We start from the raw sequence: 18,312 nt of genomic DNA, 5'->3' as shown, positions 1-18,312 counted from the left end.
CATGATCTCGTGGTTTGGGAGATTGAGCCCTGCTTAGTAAGCACTGAGTGTGGAGCCTGCTGGATTCCCTCTCTCCCTTTCTCTCTGCCCCTCCCCTGCTCACATGCACACACTCTCTCTCTCAAAAACAAACAAACAAAAAACATTTAAAAAAATACCAGATAAGGTATTATGATTTATCTTTCTTTTTTCATAGTAACTAACATGAAGACTATACATCATATAAAATAGAGCACAAAATAACATTTCTGTATAAAATCAAGAAATTTAAAATATTAGGGCACATACTACTTGCTAATTTAGATTGGAACCAGTTTGTGAAGAGTACTGGCTGGTCTGTTAATTGAGATATTTACTATGAAGAGTAATTAATGTTCAGATTCTCTACGCAGTGGATTAACAAGAATAGATTTGATTTTTCTTCTCAAAAAGTAAAGAGGTTGGGTAGAACTGGAGAAGAAACTGCTGGACGAAGAGCAATTCCTAAGCCTGGCGTAATGAGATAGAGGGTCTGAATAAAAAAGACAAATGCAGAAAGGAAAACAAGGAGATTCTGGAGTTATTCCTGCTTAATCTTCCTCCTAAGTAGGGTAAAGATTTTGTTTACAGTATCTTTTGAAAGACTAGCATTGAATAATTCCCTAAATTTGGATATTTCTAGGTCTGCAGTAAAATATGTTTGACTTAAAATGACCTCATGGGTTTGTCACAATGGTATCTAACTATTAGTTTACACAGGGAAAAAATCCTTCTATAACAGGGAAAAGGAAAAAAAAAGGAGAAGAAAATTGTCTTCTAATTTGGAATCAATGGAACTTCAGTTTGCATATGATTTTTTATAATAACCATACTGCTATTTTTTCACCTCCTTTTTAATGATTAAGAAAAAATAGAACTCTTTCAAGTTATAAGCAACTTTTAACAGCTTTATTGAGGTATAATTGTTATACAAAAAATTTTGCATGTTTAAAATATACAGTTTGGTGAGTTTGGACATATGCCTGTGATCCATCACCTCAATGGAAGTAATGGACATATCCAACACTTCCCAAAGATGCTTGGTAGCACCCCTCCCCTTTTATGGTAAGAAAACTCAACATGAGATTTACCATCTTAACAAATTTTGAAGTGTATAACGTTTTGTTGTTAACTATAGACACTATGTTTTACAGCAGATCTCTAGAACTTACTCATTTTCCATAATTGAAACTCTTAACTTTATACCCATTGAACAATTCACCATCACCACAGTCAAGGTAATAAACATATCTATCCCCTCCAAAAGTTTCGTCCTACCCTGCTTTTTGTTGGTAAGAACACTTAATATGAGACTTAAACTGTTGACAAATTTTTTAAATGCACAATACAGTATTATTCATTGTAGGCAAGTTTTGTACAGAATATCTTCAGAACTTACTCATCTTACATAACTGAAACTTTATGCCCATTGCACAACAACTCCCCACTTTACCCTTTCCCCAGACCTTGGCGATCACTATTCTATTCTCTGCTTCTAAAAGCTTGATTAAGTTGCCTCATGTAAGTGCAATCGTGTAGTATTTTAGCTGCTGTTACTAACTGATTTCATTTAACATAATGTACTCCAGGTTTCTTAATGTTGTTGCAAATGTTATGATTTATTTGTTCTTTACAAAGCTGAATACTATTACATTGTATGAATATACCACATTTTCTTTATCCATTCATCTGTCCATGGACATATTTAGTGTACATATCCTGGCGGTTGTGAACAATATGCAGTAAAGATGGGAATCAGGTATGTCTTTGAGTTCCTGCTTTAGGTTATTTTCTTTTCTTTTTTTTTTTTTTTTAATTTTTTTTTTCAACGTTTTTTATTTATTTTTGGGACAGAGAGAGACAGAGCATGAACGGGGGAGGGGCAGAGAGAGAGGGAGACACAGAATCGGAAACAGGCTCCAGGCTCCGAGCCATCAGCCCAGAGCCCGATGCGGGGCTCGAACTCACGGACCGCGAGATCGTGACCTGGCTGAAGTCGGACGCCCAACCGACTGCGCCACCCAGGCGCCCCTAGGTTATTTTCAATATAGACCCAGAAATGGGATTTCTGGATCTATAGTAGTCTTATGTTTAATTCTTTGATCTATTGATGGACATGCATGTTCGTTCCATGTCATGGCTGTGGTGAATAAAGCTGCAGTGAACATGGAAGTGCAAACGTCTCTTCAAGATCCTCATTTCGATTCTTTGGGTTATAGACACAGAAGGTAGATTGCTGAATCATATAGTATTTTTATTTTTAATTGTTGGTGGAACCCCCATACTGTTTTCTATAGTTTCTGCACCATTTTACATTCCTACCAACAAGTACAAAGGTTTTAATTTCTCTACAACCTTGCCAGTGCTTTTTTTTTCCTTCTTCACAGTAACCATCGTCAAAGACGTGAGGTACTATCTTCTAATTTTTATTTACATTTCCCTCATAACTAATGATGCTGAGCCACATTTCATATACCTATTTGCCATTTGTATGTCTTTTTTGAAAAAAATACTCAAATCTTTAGCCAATTTTAAAATCAGATTATTTTATTTTATTTATTTATATATGTTGCTCTTGAGTTGTAGGAGTTGTATATTTTGGATATTAACCCCTAATCAGACCTATGGTTTCCAGATATTTTCTCCCATTCCACAGGTTGCCTTTTTATTTTTGGGATGTTCCATCTGTCTTATTTGTCCCACTTATCCAGTTTTTGCTATTGTTGCTTGTGCTTTTGGTGTCATATCCAAGAAATAATTGCCAAGACCAATGTCAAGAAACTTTTCTTCTACGTTTTGTTGTAGGAGTTTTACTATTTTGGGTCTTACAGTGAAGCCTTTAATGTATTCCATTTTGAGTTTATTTTATGTATAAGGTAGGGGTCCAGTTTTATCTTTTTTCATGTGAATATCCACTTTTTTCAACAACCATTTGTTGAAGAGACCACAACATCTTTTCCCAATTGTGTATTCTTGGCACTCTAAATGAAAATTGTACAGAGAAGATAAAAACAATTCATTCAAAATAATGTAAGAATGAAAAAAAAAATTGGTAGAACACAGAGAAAACATATAATAAAATTATAGATTGAAATCACAACACATGAGTAATTTCACTGAACATAAATATAAAATACAATTACAATAGCTATATTCAATCTGAATTGAAAATTGTATTCAGGGACGCCTGGGTAGCTCAGTTGGTTAAGCATCTGACTTTGGCTCAGGTCATGATCTTGCAGTTCGTGAGTTCGAGGCCCCTGTCAGGCTCTGTGCTGGCAGTTGAGCCTGGAGCCTGCTTTGGATTCTGTGTCTCCCTCTGAACCTCCCCCACTCATGCTCTCTCTCTCTCTCTCTTTCTAAAAATAAACATTAGAAACTTTTTAAGAAAGTTGTATTCAGCTTATAGGAAACATACCTTAAATATAAATCTATAGGAAGTAAAATAATTGAAAATATACACAGTACACATACTACCTAAAAGAAAGTTAATGTAACTATATCAATAACACATATGGTAGGTTTTAATATAAGAGAAATGACTGTAGAAAAAGAACATTTCCTGTTGATAAAAGGGCTGATCTATCTTAAAAAATGTAATGATTTAAGATTAGGATGCATATGTTAAGTAGGTTCAATTGAAAGAACTAAAAAGAATAGAAATCCTCAAGCAATAAGTAAATTCAACATAACTCTCAAATAAGATAGAAAATAAGCAAAGGCAGTAACAAGAAAAGTATAAAATATTTAAGCAATTCTATTTACAAATTTTCCCAGTGGACTTATATATAGCATGGCACCTAGTGTGTGCATAATGTGTGTGTGTGTGTGTGTGTGTAGTAGTAGCACTTTAAACAAGTGTCTTTAAAAAAAAATAATAATGGGGCACCTGGGTGGCTCAGTCGGTTAAGCGGCCAACTTTGGCTCAGGTCATGATCTCGTGGTCCGTGAGTTCGAGCCCCGCATTGGGCTCTGTGCTGACAGCTCAGAGCCTGGAGCCTGTTTCGGATTCTGTCTCCCTCTCTCTGACCCTCCCCCGTTCATGCTCTGTCTCTCTCTGTGTCAAAAATAAATAAACGTTAAAAAAAATTAAAAAAAGTAATAATAAAATCATAAAAGGTATATTATCTCATTATAATAGAACTGGGCTATAAAAATAATAGATAATAATTAAAGTGTTCCTTTATATTTTAAGCAATACTCTAAATCAAGGGTAGAGAATGAATTCATAATTAAATTTCAAAAATATTTTAAACTGAGTATTAATAAAAATATATCAAAACTTACAGAATAAAACTACAATCAATCTAGTGTTAATTTTAAATTGTAAATACATACGTTAAAAATAAGACTTGAAAATCAGTGATCTGAGAATACTCTGCTTTCTTGGAAAGATAAGAAGAAATAATATAAAGATAATGCTATCCTTGGGGCGCCTGGGTGGCGCAGTCGGTTAAGCGTCCGACTTCAGCCAGGTCACGATCTCGCGGTCCGTGAGTTCGAGCCCCGCGTCAGGCTCTGGGCTGATGGCTCGGAGCCTGGAGCCTGTTTCCGATTCTGTGTCTCCCTCTCTCTCTGCCCCTCCCCCGTTCATGCTCTGTCTCTCTCTGTCCCAAAAATAAATAAAAAACGTTGAAAAAAAAAATTAAAAAAAAAAAAGATAATGCTATCCTTAATAAATGGAAAATGTACCATAGAATTAACATATCTGAAGATATTTTTTCTTTTCAATTTTTTTAATGTTTACTTATTTTTGAGCAGGAGAGTGAGAGAGACAAAGCACGAGTGGAGGAGGGGCAGAAACCACGACACAGAATTGGAGGCTCTGGACTCTGGGCTATCAGCACAGAGTACTGGCTGTGGGGTTCAAACTCAAGTCACTCACAAGCCATGAGATCGTGACCTGAGCCGAAGTCGAACTAACTGACTGAGCTACCAAGGCGCCCCTCTTTTTAAAAACCAGTAAGATTGAAACCACCTGGCAACAGAGAGCCAAAAAAGAGATAGTGCAATTACTAATATTAAGAATGAAAAGGAGAAATCACTTCAGTGATTTTATTGTCTTTAAACCAAAAAGAAACTATTATGAACAACCCTGGCTAAAAACAGTATAATATAAAATTTAGGTAACGTGGACATATTGCTAGAAAACCTAACAAAATTGACACAAAAATATAAAATCCTAATATTTCAAAATTTTATGAAGAGCTAGATTTTATACCTAAAACTCACACCAGTTGAACTACACATTCGAATGGTTTTTCCAATTAGTTCTTGCAAACATATACAAAAGAAGTAACATCATTGCTACATAACTTTTTGAGAAAACAGAGAAGACCTGTTTCTTGCATTATTTAAGAAGACCACTTATTTTTACCAAAAGTGTGTAACAAGAAAGTAAAATTGTATGTTAATCTGCCTTATATATAAAGATGCAAAATTCCTAATCAGTGTGTTAGCAAGTCAAATCCAGTGATATATAAAAGGAGGACATATTGCTAAAGGGCAAGCTTATTACATGAATGGATTTAATATTAAAAAAGTAAAAAATGCAGTTCACCCAATTAACAGAAGAATATTTGCAGAAAATACATTTATTCATATTTAGCTCTCATTTAGAAAAGAAAAAAAATGTTGTCAGTAAAGGAAAATTAAGAGGATGTCCTTAATCTTATAAAAAACTAGGTACTGAACTTCTATAATATTCATTCTTATTGGTAAAATCTTGAATGTTCTCCCTGAAAGAAGGAATGATATAAATATTTCTGTTCTCACAACTTCATTTTTATGTTTGCTAGGAGTCCTAATGAATGTAAAATGTTAGGAAAAGTAAATAAAAGTGGTAATAATAGGAAATGAAATAAAACTTTTTTTTTTTGCAAGTGGCATGATTGGATTGTCCATATAGAAAAGGAAAAAAAAGCAAAAATAATTAAAATCAATTAAATCATGATTGATTAATTGGTTTTCATTCAAATTTAAAATTCTTGTCAAACAATACCATTTAAAATAGATAAAACTCAAGTCATGGAGTGAAGGACCATATTTTCAATTCACAAATGTTATCAGAGTATGTATAGTTGCCTAAGATCAATGGAAAGAAAAGGCAACAATTTTAAAAAATGAACAAATGTGTGGAATAGGCACTATAAAATAGAGTAAATGAAAAAAAAATAAAATAGAGTAAATGACTAATAACTATGTGAAAAGATGTCCAATTTCACCCATGATAATGGAGAAACAAAACATCACTAGGATTTAATTATACACACACTTAAAAGAGGGTAAGCGATTGGAAATCTGACATTCTGTTCATGGAAGTATAAATTAGCACCATGTTGGGAAATTACACATAATTATTAAAGCTAAATAAACACATCCCTTTTGACTCAGAAATTTCATCCTGTTATATATTCAACAGAAAGGCCTACAAACGTGCAAACAAAAGATACATACAAAAAAGTAGATTTTTTAAAAGTAGACAAAACCAGCAAACAACTCAAATGTCCATCAAAAATAAATGAGGGTGAGGAGGGGTGGGTTAAGTAGGCAACAGGCAATAAGAAATGCACTTGTGATGAGCACTGGGTGATGTATGGAAGTGTTGAATTACTATACTGCACACTTGACTGTATGTTAACTAACTGGAGTTTAAATAAAAATTTGAACACAAAGAATGAATAATTGAATTGAGATATATAATGTATTACTTTGCAGCAATGAAAATGATAAACTGCCATATGTAGTAACAGATGAATCTCTCAATGTTAAACAAAAGTAGGCAGACATAATAGTATTTAATTTAGTTACTCAAAGTTTACCCAATATATGTAGATCTAAAAATTAGAAGGATTTACCTTTGGGGAATGTGTGACAGAGAAGGGCATGAGGAGAGTATCTGGGATGCAAGTTCTATTTATCAATCTGTGTGTTGGTTATCTGTACATGGATGGTAATTCTTTGTGAAAAGCCACTAAGCTTTAAATTTGTTATTGATACATTTTTTTAAAATGTATAAAGTCATGCAACAATGGCCACAAATGTGGTTTTACAATATTTCCATCACCTGGAAAAGATTCCACTTCTACTTATTCCCTAGGTAAATACTAATCTGTTTACAGAAATTTGCCTTTTCTGGAAATTTCATATAAATAGAATCATGCAAGAAATAATCTTTTGTTTTCGACATTTTTTTTTTACTTACCATAATGTTTCTGCAAATCATCGGTTTTATAGAATGCATCAGTAGTTTGTTACTTTAAATTGTTGAACAGTATTCTATTACATGGATATGCCACTTTTTATTTATCCATTCACTAGTTGGACGATTGTTCAGTTTTTTAGATGAATGGTGCTGCTGTGAACTGCATATTTGTGCCTTTTTGTAGACATATGCTTCCATTTCTTTTTAATAGATTCCTAGGAGTGAAATTGGTACATTGTATTTTAAGTTTATGTTTAACATTTTCAGAAACTGTCAAACTGGTTTTCAAAGTTGCTTTGTCATTTTGCATCTCTAAAAGCGTTGTATGACTTCAGTTTCTCCAGATCCTCATAAACACTTTTTATTATCTCTTTTTGATTATAGACATTCTAGTGGTTGTGTAGTAGCATCTTACTGAAGATTTTTATTTAGAAGTGGTATTGGTGTCATTGTTTTGTTATTCATGAATTTGCGTTGGAATGCTTCTACATCCTGTGTAATATTAGTAGTTTTTCCCTTATGATCTGTGAATATCCTGAAATATATTTCCTAATATTAACATGTCTTACATTTCTAGGCTAAAGAATGATGTTAAAATGTCTGAGCATTGTAGGTTTTTGTTGATAAATATTTTATTTACTAATTTTCCATTACCATTATTTATAATATTGGCCTAATATAATGTGTAATTATTTTAAGCATGTTTTTAATGTTTGTTTATTTTTGAGAGAGACACAGAGAGAGAGAGACAGAGAGAGAGAGACAGAACACAAGATCAGGTAAGGAGCAGAGAAAGGGAGACAGAGGATCCCAAGTGGGCTCTGTGCTGATGGCAGAGAGCCCAACGCAGGGCTAGAACTCATGAACCATGAGATCATGAACTGAGCAGAAGTTGGAAGCTTAACTGACTGAGCCACTTATGCACCCCAATGTATAATTTAAAAAAAATTTTTTTTACATTTATTTATTTTTGAGAGGCAGAGAGAGCACAAGTGGGGAGGGGCAGAGAGAGAAGGAGACAGAATCCAAAGCAGGCTCCAGGTTCCGAGCTGTCAGCACAGAGCCCGATGTGGGTCTCGAACTCACAAACCGTGAGATCATGACCTGAGCCGAAGTTGGACGTTTAACCAACTGAGCCATCCAGGCGCCCCTAATGTATAGTTATTTTTAATCAAGGTTATACTATTATCTGAATGGTAATAAGTTGATTTGCTTTTCTATTTGTTTTTGGAACAGTTTATTTAGATAGAGATTTTTAAAATTAGAATATTGTCTAATATATTTACATTTACAAATATGTTTATATACATTGTTTTTAATAGTCTATTGTAATAATTATTATTAAATCTTGCTAATACTGCTCCCATTCTTATTCCTTATAGTACAGAGGTCTTAGGAAAGAAATGGTTTTCCTTATACTCTCTCATATTACACATTTTATTATTGTCCAGTATTTTAATTTCACTTGTTTTGTTATTCACCAAAATTGCTCATTATTTTTATCCTTGTTTATGCCAGCAGTTGATGACAATTATCCTTTTGATTACCTGTTTGTTCAAATTTATTTCTTGAAACTTTGATCTTCAGTTTATTTTCCTTGTTTCTAAAGAATTTTTTAGACACTTGTTTGCTGAGAATTTACCATTTGCCAGTGGAAAGTTTTGTGTGTTTATTATTATTTGTTTATTGGTCTATAACTTTTTACCTTTAATTGTGAAATGTCATTCATTTGCTTATTTTCTTTGTGGTTATATGACTAATTGAGTTCCCTGGAGTATACTATATTGAGACCAAAATTTTAGTGTAAAAGACTATTAGGAAACAAAGAGGAAGACAAAGGAATATGTTAGGGTCAGCTACAGTTTTAAAAAATTCCTCCATCAAACCCTTGGAGCTCTGAAGCTAGGATGGCCCTTTGGAATTGAGGCAAGGAAGCTGAGCTGTTCTTTAGCATCAGTCTTTGGATGTCCCTTTGACGGTGGTTTAGGTTGAAGCAGCTCTCCTCAGTAGAGGGTGATTCCTGAGGAAGGCTGATAGCTGCAAGCTGTTTGCTGGCAGCACTTAGAGTGGGTTGTGTAAAAAATTATTCATTGTTTTTTAAAAATTATTATTGAAGTATCAGGGCGCCTGGGTGGCTCAGTAGGTTGAGCGTCCGACTTCGGCTGGGGTCATGATCTCTCAGTTCATGAGTTCGAGCCCTGCGTTGGGCTCTGTGCTGACAGCTCAGAGCCTGGAGCCTGCTTCGGATTCTGTGTCTCCCTCTCTGCCCCTTCCCCGCTCATACTCTGTCTCTCTCTCTGTCTCTCAAAAATGAATAAATGTTAAAAAAAAATTAGTGAAGTATAATTAATATAAAATTTTAGTTTTAGGTGTACAACATAATTATTCAACAATTCTATGCATTACTCAGTGCCCACCATGATAACTGTAGTCACTATCTGTCACCACACAAAGTTACTACAATATTATTGACTGTATTTCCAATACTACATTTTTATCTCCATGACTTATAAGTGGAAGATTGTATTCCTTAATCCTCTTTTTCTATTTTACCCATCCTCCTCCTACCTGTCTCCCTTCTGGCAACCACAAGTTTGTTCTCTGTATTTAAGACTCTATTTGTTTTGTTTGTTTTGTTTTTTAGATTTTATGTATAAGTGAAATCATATGATATTTATCTTCCTCTGTCTGAGTTATTTCACTTAGCATAATACCTTCTGGGTCCATCTATGATGATGTAAGAAACTATACCACATCTTCTTTATCCAGTCATCTAAAGATGGACACTGGGTTGTTGCCCGTTTCTTGGATTTTATAAACAATGCTGTAATAAACATAGAAGCACATACATCTTTTTGAATTAGTGTTTTCATTTTCTTTAGTTAAATGCCTACTAGGGGAATTACTGGATCATATGGTATTTCTATCTTCAATTTTTTGAGAAACTTCTCTACTGTTTTACACATATAAGCTGATTAAAAAAATGGGCAGGGGACCTGAATAGACATTTTTCCAAAGAATACATGCAGATGGCCAACAGACACATGAAAAGATGTTCAATTTCACTAATCATCAGGGAAATACAAATCAAAACTATTATCAGATGTCACTCTATACCAGTCAGAATGGCTAGAATCAAAAGGCAAGAAATAATATGTGTTGGTAAGGATGTGGAGAAAATGGACCCCTTGTGCACTATTGGTTGGAATGTATATTTCCACAGTGTAACTACTGTGGAAAACAGTATGGAGGTTCCTTGGTGGGGCGGGCGGGGAGGGGGAACTTAAGACCTTTATTATTAACGTGAGATCTGGCTAAATTATCATAGTGCCCCGTGTAGGTTGTTAGTTACTTCCTTCAAAAAATTGAGAGTATTATTTTATTGTCTTCTCCGTATTTTTCTGGTGTGAACTATTAACCTGTCATGATTTAAAGTTAATTGTATTTTTTTTGTTTTCCAGTTCTTTTTTCCTTCCTTCCCTTCTTCTTTCCACTTTTTTTTCCTATTTCTACTCGCTATTAGTTTTGTTTCCTGAATCAAAGGGAAAATAATTTTAGCTATCTTTTAAACAATCTTACACTTTACCTTTTATTCCAGCATTTGCTATCTTCTGCTAATAACTCTTTCAGATATATATTGGATTTACTAATTTTATCCTCAGGCATCTCCTTTGATACTTTCGTTATTTTTTCTCCATGTGCTATTTTTAAAATTAATTTATATATCTTCCAGTTAGCTAGTATTTTCTTTAGTAGAATTTAAATCCCCATTTTTATCCATACAATTAAATTTTTATTCCAATCTTTATATATTTATTATTTTCAGAAATTGTTTTTATATCAATCATCCTAGCATTTTTAATGGAGTCTTATTCCGTTTTAATGTTCACCCTTAAAATATTATTTGATTATGTATAGTTATATATTAGCACATCTTACCTAGGTTTCATGGGTCCTAAAACAATACATTATTCTTTCTGCTGATTCTCACTCAGGTTTACTTATTTCTTTATAAAATACAAAATTTGGTGAGGTCACGATCAGTATTGTGTTATATGTGGGAAATGCAATTTGCCTTGGATATAGGGTGATTTCCTCCAAGTAATTTTTGTTTCTTGTTTTTTATTAAACAGAAAATAATATTAATTTCCATGGCTTGTGTTTTCCTGAGCCACTCAGGAAGTTAAAACTGAAGTTCTTTTGAAGAATCTTTTTTTTAAATGTTTATTTATTTTTGAGAGAGAGAGAGAGAGAGAGAGAAAGAGAGAGAATATGAACTGGGGAGGGGCAGAGAGAGAGGGAGACACAGAATCCAAAGCAGGCTTCAGGCTCAGCACTGTCCACAGAGCCCAATGCAGGACTCGAACTCACTAACTGTGAGGTTGTGACCTGAGCCGAAGCCTGATGCTTAACCCGCTGAGCCACCCAGGAATCCCAAAACTCAAGTTCCTTTTGAAAATGGGTCTATGCTTATAAATTGCTCATGTAGAATCTTACACATCTAGAGCTTGAGCCAAGTCAGAGTAATATCCTTACTTCTTCCTCTGTCAGTGGGGCGACTTGTTTCAGGTCCACTCAGTCCTGGAGTTACAGCTCTTTATGTTCTAGTTTGATTTGTGAAATGGGGGTGGGAGGAGTGTCTGGGTCTCAATTCTCCACATGGAGACCTGTGGAAGATCTTGTTTCCCATCCTGCTGATCCAGTAAAATAAAACCTCCTTGGTTCTGAAGACAGATTCTCTCAGGACAGCTTAAGGCGGGCATTACCCTCTTGCCATTCTGATTTTCAGTTTCTCTTCAGTTTAACTTCTGACAATATTTTCATAAGTTCAGCTACATAGTTTAGTCAATTTTTCTAGCTGTTTTGTTGCAGGAGGTTTTTTCAGATATCTACTTCATTATTTATAGATCCAGAAATAGAAGTCCAGATATTTTTATGTGACAATGCTTAATGCTCCTGAGGTTATGAGATGACAGACACTTTCTTTTTCAGCTAAAGGAATAATTTAATATTTTTTTCTGGAAAAACATTTAAAGAATCTTAAAATGTTTCATGAATTTTTCCAAAATTAACTTTTCAGAAACTGTATCCTGAGTAATTAATCATACAGTAATATACTTAACTCCTAAGAATCATACTTTTGCAGTTTTATTAAAGGAATGACCACATGCATACTATTTTAAGTCACTGAGTATATGAAGCATTTTTTTTTGTTATTTTGTGTTAGCTTTCTGGAATGGCTGTATTTTAAAATTGGTTGTTCCAGGGCAGAGATGCCACATTAAATCACTACAGATCGCTCTAACTACTGGTGTAGGAGGTCTAGATTTCCTGACTCTCTGGATATAATCATGGAAGCCCTGCTTGAAAGGGGTGTGTATAGGCATAGTGGGAACAGAGGTTTCGTATTCCTGGAAAGAAGCTTAGAGACATTGTGTGTACTAGAAGTCAAAGAGAAAAACTATTTGAATTGATACCAGGAGGAGAAAAGGAGAATGAAAAGCTTATTGGAATAATTTATGTACTATCGAAGAGAAATTGTATTGGATGGAGTTAAACAGGCAACAATGAGTTTATTCAAGACTATTGCAGTACAATGAGATTGACTGATTTCAAGTGCTATTGAAACAAAAGGCAGGAAAATTTTTTAAGCACCAGGGTGGACCAATGGAAAATTAGCCTGAAGGTTAGTAGGTAAGATGAAGCTGTCTGTGTTTGCTAACTGTTGTTTTTGAAGTTAGGCTTCCACCTTCCACAGAGACTGAGAGGGGCACTACCTTTCTTGGTAATTATCACATTTCAAAGGGATGGCTCCTTTGTGCTTGAGAAAGACAGCTCTGGGTTGAAAAACTAGCAAGAGGCTGGGAGAAAACTTGCATTTCAAAGGGACATTGAAATACAATTGTACGTTTTCTAAAGTAAATGCTGTCTGAAAAGACAGGTTAAGCGGCTGGAATCAAGAAGAAATCTGTCTGATGGTTACTGGAGGGGAGATGGATGAAGCAGGGTGTGGGGGGCGGTGAGTTAAATAGGTGACAGGTAATAAGGACAGCACTTGTGATGAGCACTGGGTGTTGTATGTAAGTGATGAATCGCTGAATTCTACACCAGAAACCAATATTATGCTGCTTGTTAGCTAACTGGAATTTAAATAAAAAGTTGGAGAAATAAAATAAACATATCTTTAAAAAAAGAGAAGAAATCTCTAAAGTTTGGTCAGGCTGAGTGGTACATTAGGCCAGGTTGGTCAGTTCTGAGTTTGCTAATGCCTTCTTGAATGATATGCACAGTAGAAGAGGAATAAAGCTATTCTTGGAATTCAAGCAGAGCTCTCATTGCCATGCTGAGTATTGCGTACGGCCCCTCAACTTCTTGTAAGCACCAAGACCCCTGATAGTGTGCATTGTAGTCAGGGAAGCACATCCTAGCATGTGTCCATGGACCTCGTGAGACCACTCCTTCCCAGCAGTAGTAGGAAGCAACAGCAAGAAACAGCGAGGATGTAGTATTTGTACTTACTCACTACATAACAGCACACTAGGTAACCAGCAATTTTAAATTCTTGAAAGGGGCAATATAGGATTAGAGGAGAGAAATACTTGGTTCCTCATCTGTCAAGAAATGATAAAATCAGTTTACTTTGAGAGAAAAAAAGTGAGAAGTGATAATATTTGCCCCTGATTTCAGGGCCCATAGTTTTGCAGTTTGTTTTCATATTTATTAGGCCAAATTATTGCAAAAAATTGTCAGTGTTTAAGTTCTGGATGTGTTTGGAGACAATTTAAGCTAACTTAATCTGATATATCTCAATCAGATATATTAATTATATATTATGTTAATATTAATTATATATAATATATAATATATTATTATATGTAATTTATATATTAATATATAACATATATTAATATATAATTCCCTTAATATTAAAAGGGAAATAGTTATTTTGTGTATTATATATGTCAAATTTATTGTCTACTTTGAAAGAAAAAAACTTACTTTCAATAGTAATTCACATTGGATGATATAAAAGCACTTTAGTGCCATAGGTTGATTAAGAAAGTGAGACTAGGGGCGCCTGGGTGGCGCAGTCGGTTAAGCGTCCGACTTCAGCCAGGTCACGATCTCGCGGTCCGTGAGTTCGAGCCCCGCGTCAGGCTCTGGGCTGATGGCTCGGAGCCTGGAGCCTGTTTCCGATTCTGTGTCTCCCTCTCTCTCTGCCCCTCCCCCGTTCATGCGCTGTCTCTCTCTGTCCCAAAAATAAATAAAAAACGTTGAAAAAATTTAAAAAAAAAAAAAAAAAAGTGAGACTAATGTGACATCATGAGAAAAATATTGTTCTGTAATGGACTTAATGCATTCTCAGAAGGTTAATTTCTATATTATATCAGGACTCTCTAGGATGAAAGATTTCATAGAACTTTGCAAGTACAAGAGTAATTATACCTCAAAGTATAAACCCTTGTGAAACTCAAAGGTCATTGTCCCAGATGTGCATTGATTCTATTTGTATTTTTTATTATCAATTACATATATTCATCACTCTATTTTTGGAGTAATAATAAAATAGCCATGCTGTTAACAGTAATGGATTATTATTCTAATTCAGTATTACAATGAAACCAGTGATGAAAGTACAGTTTCAAAAGCAAAATTATCAACTTGAGAACAGATAAAATATAAAATATGCAAATTCTTTGTGTTCAATTTTTTGTCCTTCTACATGAATCAGACGTGAAGATAACCAGCAATATCAGTTAAATATATGAAGTTTTGAATTATTCTCAGAAGAGTTTTTGGAAGTAGGTAAACTGGATACATATTTTAAAAAATCATTCAAGTACAAGTCTCTCTTCCTGCCTGCTGCCCTCTCATATTCTCTCTGTCTCTGTCTCTCTCTGTCTCTGTCTTCTCTCTCTCTCTCTCTCTCTCTCTCTCTCTCACACACACACACACACACACACACACACACACACACTTCATCATTTGTTCACAAACTAAAAAATAATCCCGGAAGCCCTAAAAGGATTTGCCTCTAGCTACCTATCACTTACCATTTCCTACCCTATTTTTTTTTTTTTTTTACTCTTCTTTCAATCTCATCGTCTTCATTGCCCTTTCAACTTGCCAAGTTTAGAGACTTTCTACTTGTGGTTTCCTAAATCTGTGGTGTTCTTCTCTCTGATATTTTATGATCTAGCTTTTCACATTATTCACGTCTCTCAGCCATAAGTTCACCACTTGAAGATGTCCTCTCCATTTGGTCTATCCAAAACAAGCTTCCTGCTATGATTTCCAGTTTATTTAATGTTCCTGTTTTATCAGTGTAAATGCTGTGAAGCACTCATAATTCTCTGGTATTTTATTTATTTATTTTAGTCTGTTGATTTTGTTTTTATCTTTCCTATTAGAATGTAAGCTCTGAGAGCAGGAACTGTGTTTTGTTTACTGCAATGTTCTAATTGCCAGAAGAGCATCTGGTGCTCTTAGGAGCCCCACGGATATTGTTGAATGTATAAATGAATTAGTAGTAAAGACATAGTATGATATGAAAAAAGAATTAACTTATGAATATATAAAACTGGATATATCTTCTGTAATTGGATTTATGTAAAGATATATCATAAAAAAAGAATTTTTATTCATTTTTTGTGAATAAATTGGGGCTTTTTCCATGATTTGCCTTTAAGCCCATAGCCAATTATCCATCATTCTCTTACATTGCTCTTTGCTTGGTGGCTTGTAAAACTTCTTTATATATGAATGAAATGGCTTTTCACTAGTCACATGTGTTTGAATACATGTGTCTCTTGCATTTTTACTTTGTATATGAATTTTTAATGGTTATGGCTTTGTTTTTATGACTACTGTATGTTTCTTATTTTTGAAGTGTTTATTTTGAGAGGGAGAGAGAGAAAGAGAGAAAGAGTGGGGGAGGGGCAGACAGGAAGAGAGAGAATCCCAAGCAGACTCCGCACTATCAGTGCAAAGTCCCACACGGGGCTCCATCCCAGGAACCCGCAGATCATGACCTGAGCTGAAATCAAGAGTCAGACGCTTAATCAGCTGAGCCACTCAGGCACTCCTTATGACTAGGTTAGAAAGGCTCTACTGGGGCGCCTGGGTGGCTCAGTCGGTTAAATGTCTGACTCTGGCTCAAGTCATGATCTCATGGTTCATGGGTTCAAGCCCTGCATCTGGCTCTGTGCTGACAGCTCGTAGCCTGGAGCCTTCTTCAGATTCTGTGTCTCCCTCTCTCTCTGTTCCTCCCCTGCTTGTGCTCTGTCTCTTTGTTTCTCCAAATTGAATAAAATTAAAAAAAAAACAGCATTATTTTTTTTTAGCCATATTTTTTCTTGTAATTGGTTACTTCTGTTAATGCTTTGATCCATTTGGTTGTTTTTTTTAAAAGAAAGAATAAAGTAGGGATTTTAATTTTTCTGGTTTTCTAGATACTTTCTTTAAACAGTTTCCTTTAATTCTTTATATTTAGTTTTTTTGTTCCTGGATTCTGAACTCTTGAACTACATCTATTAATATTTGTCTATTATATTAGAAAGGAGAATGGTAATTTTAAATAAAATTGGAGTTAAAAAAGTTAAAATGTGATTTTATAAGAATTCATTTTAAGATACAAAGAAAAAGGGATAAACTGTAAAATACTTTACTTACATTTTTTAACCCTATAAAAGTAGCCTCGGAGTTTTGCAGCTAGAATGGGAGAAGGCATATTGTAATACTTTTACCAGCAGAATTTATTGCTGTGTTGTGTCTGTTTTAAACTGTTCAAATATGAAGTGAAAGTATTTACATATTCCTATACAAAAAAATTTTATTTGGAATTCTATATGGGTTTCAAATGTATAACAAAAATGTCAAGTAATTGATTTCCTTATTTCCTAAATCTTTACCTTCCTCTCTTCCCTCCCTAGTCATTCACTGAAGACTGGTTAATAGATTTGAATTTGAACCAAAAGTATGAGAAATGCCATTGGAGGATGTGAGAGAATCCACTCAGCTCTATAACCTGGATTGCAAGTAAGATCCCTGAAAACAACTTCCCCAGTGCCTTATTTTACATGGCTTACCGAGAATATATTTGAGATAAAAGGAAACCCAAATCTCCGGAGATATTGGGGTAGAATCAAATGTAAAAATGTCCAGTTAAAGGAGCTGGTTATCATGGAAAAACACTGATATTCTGACAGGAATATAGAGGAAGATGGTAGAATATTTATTGGAAAAACTTGGTGGCTTTATACATTTCATACTGAAATGTATTCAACTCTTTGTGATGGAAACACAAATTTCCTTAGGTCTTCTCCATAATATATAAAAATATATAGTAAAAGGAGTGTACTTCATCAAATTCAGCATATAATTTGTTTTTATTAAGATGTATTTGTGCATGATTTCAGTATGGAACAATGCCTTCTTGTGCCTTAGGGATGGATGTTGCCTAGAAAGCATCCTTATCTTTATTAATTTATTTAAACTATTAATAATATTAATAATTTCTTATGCTTAGCCATCTCTCCAGATCTATTTCCTTGCTGATGCCTAATTTCTCCCAAAGTCGTAGGAAGGATAATTATTTATTTTTTTCCTTTGACTTTATCTCCTCCCCTCTTCCTTTTCTGAGGCGAATCAACAATGCTTACATGAATTTTCTATTCCTAAGGTGTTCTTGAGATTATATCCAATCTATAGACTGCAACTTGCACATCAAATCAGAAAGACAAGCCAAATTTGAAATATTAATCAATGTATAATACATTAATATGTGCGTTAATGGCTAAATTCACTTTAAAACTTTATAATAACTGGGGAATTATTAATAAATCATGAATGCTGATAGTATTTTGAGATGCAGAAAGGCAGATTAAAAAAAAGAACCAGTGACTATAATAAGAGAAAGTACACAAAAGAATATAAATGGTTTTATATCTTGGTTTCAGCAGTCATTTTTCAATAGTTTCACAAGGAACTATAATTTTTTTTAAATGTCAACAAGAAAAGTAAACGTCCACCTGCTTGCTTACTCAGTGCCACAAAACTCACCATTAATCTAATAAACAGCAGTTCCCTGG

Source organism: Panthera tigris, chromosome A1, assembly GCF_018350195.1.
Source record: "Panthera tigris isolate Pti1 chromosome A1, P.tigris_Pti1_mat1.1, whole genome shotgun sequence".
NCBI classification, from domain to species: domain Eukaryota; kingdom Metazoa; phylum Chordata; class Mammalia; order Carnivora; family Felidae; genus Panthera; species Panthera tigris.
This window is presented reverse-complemented; position numbering follows the sequence as displayed.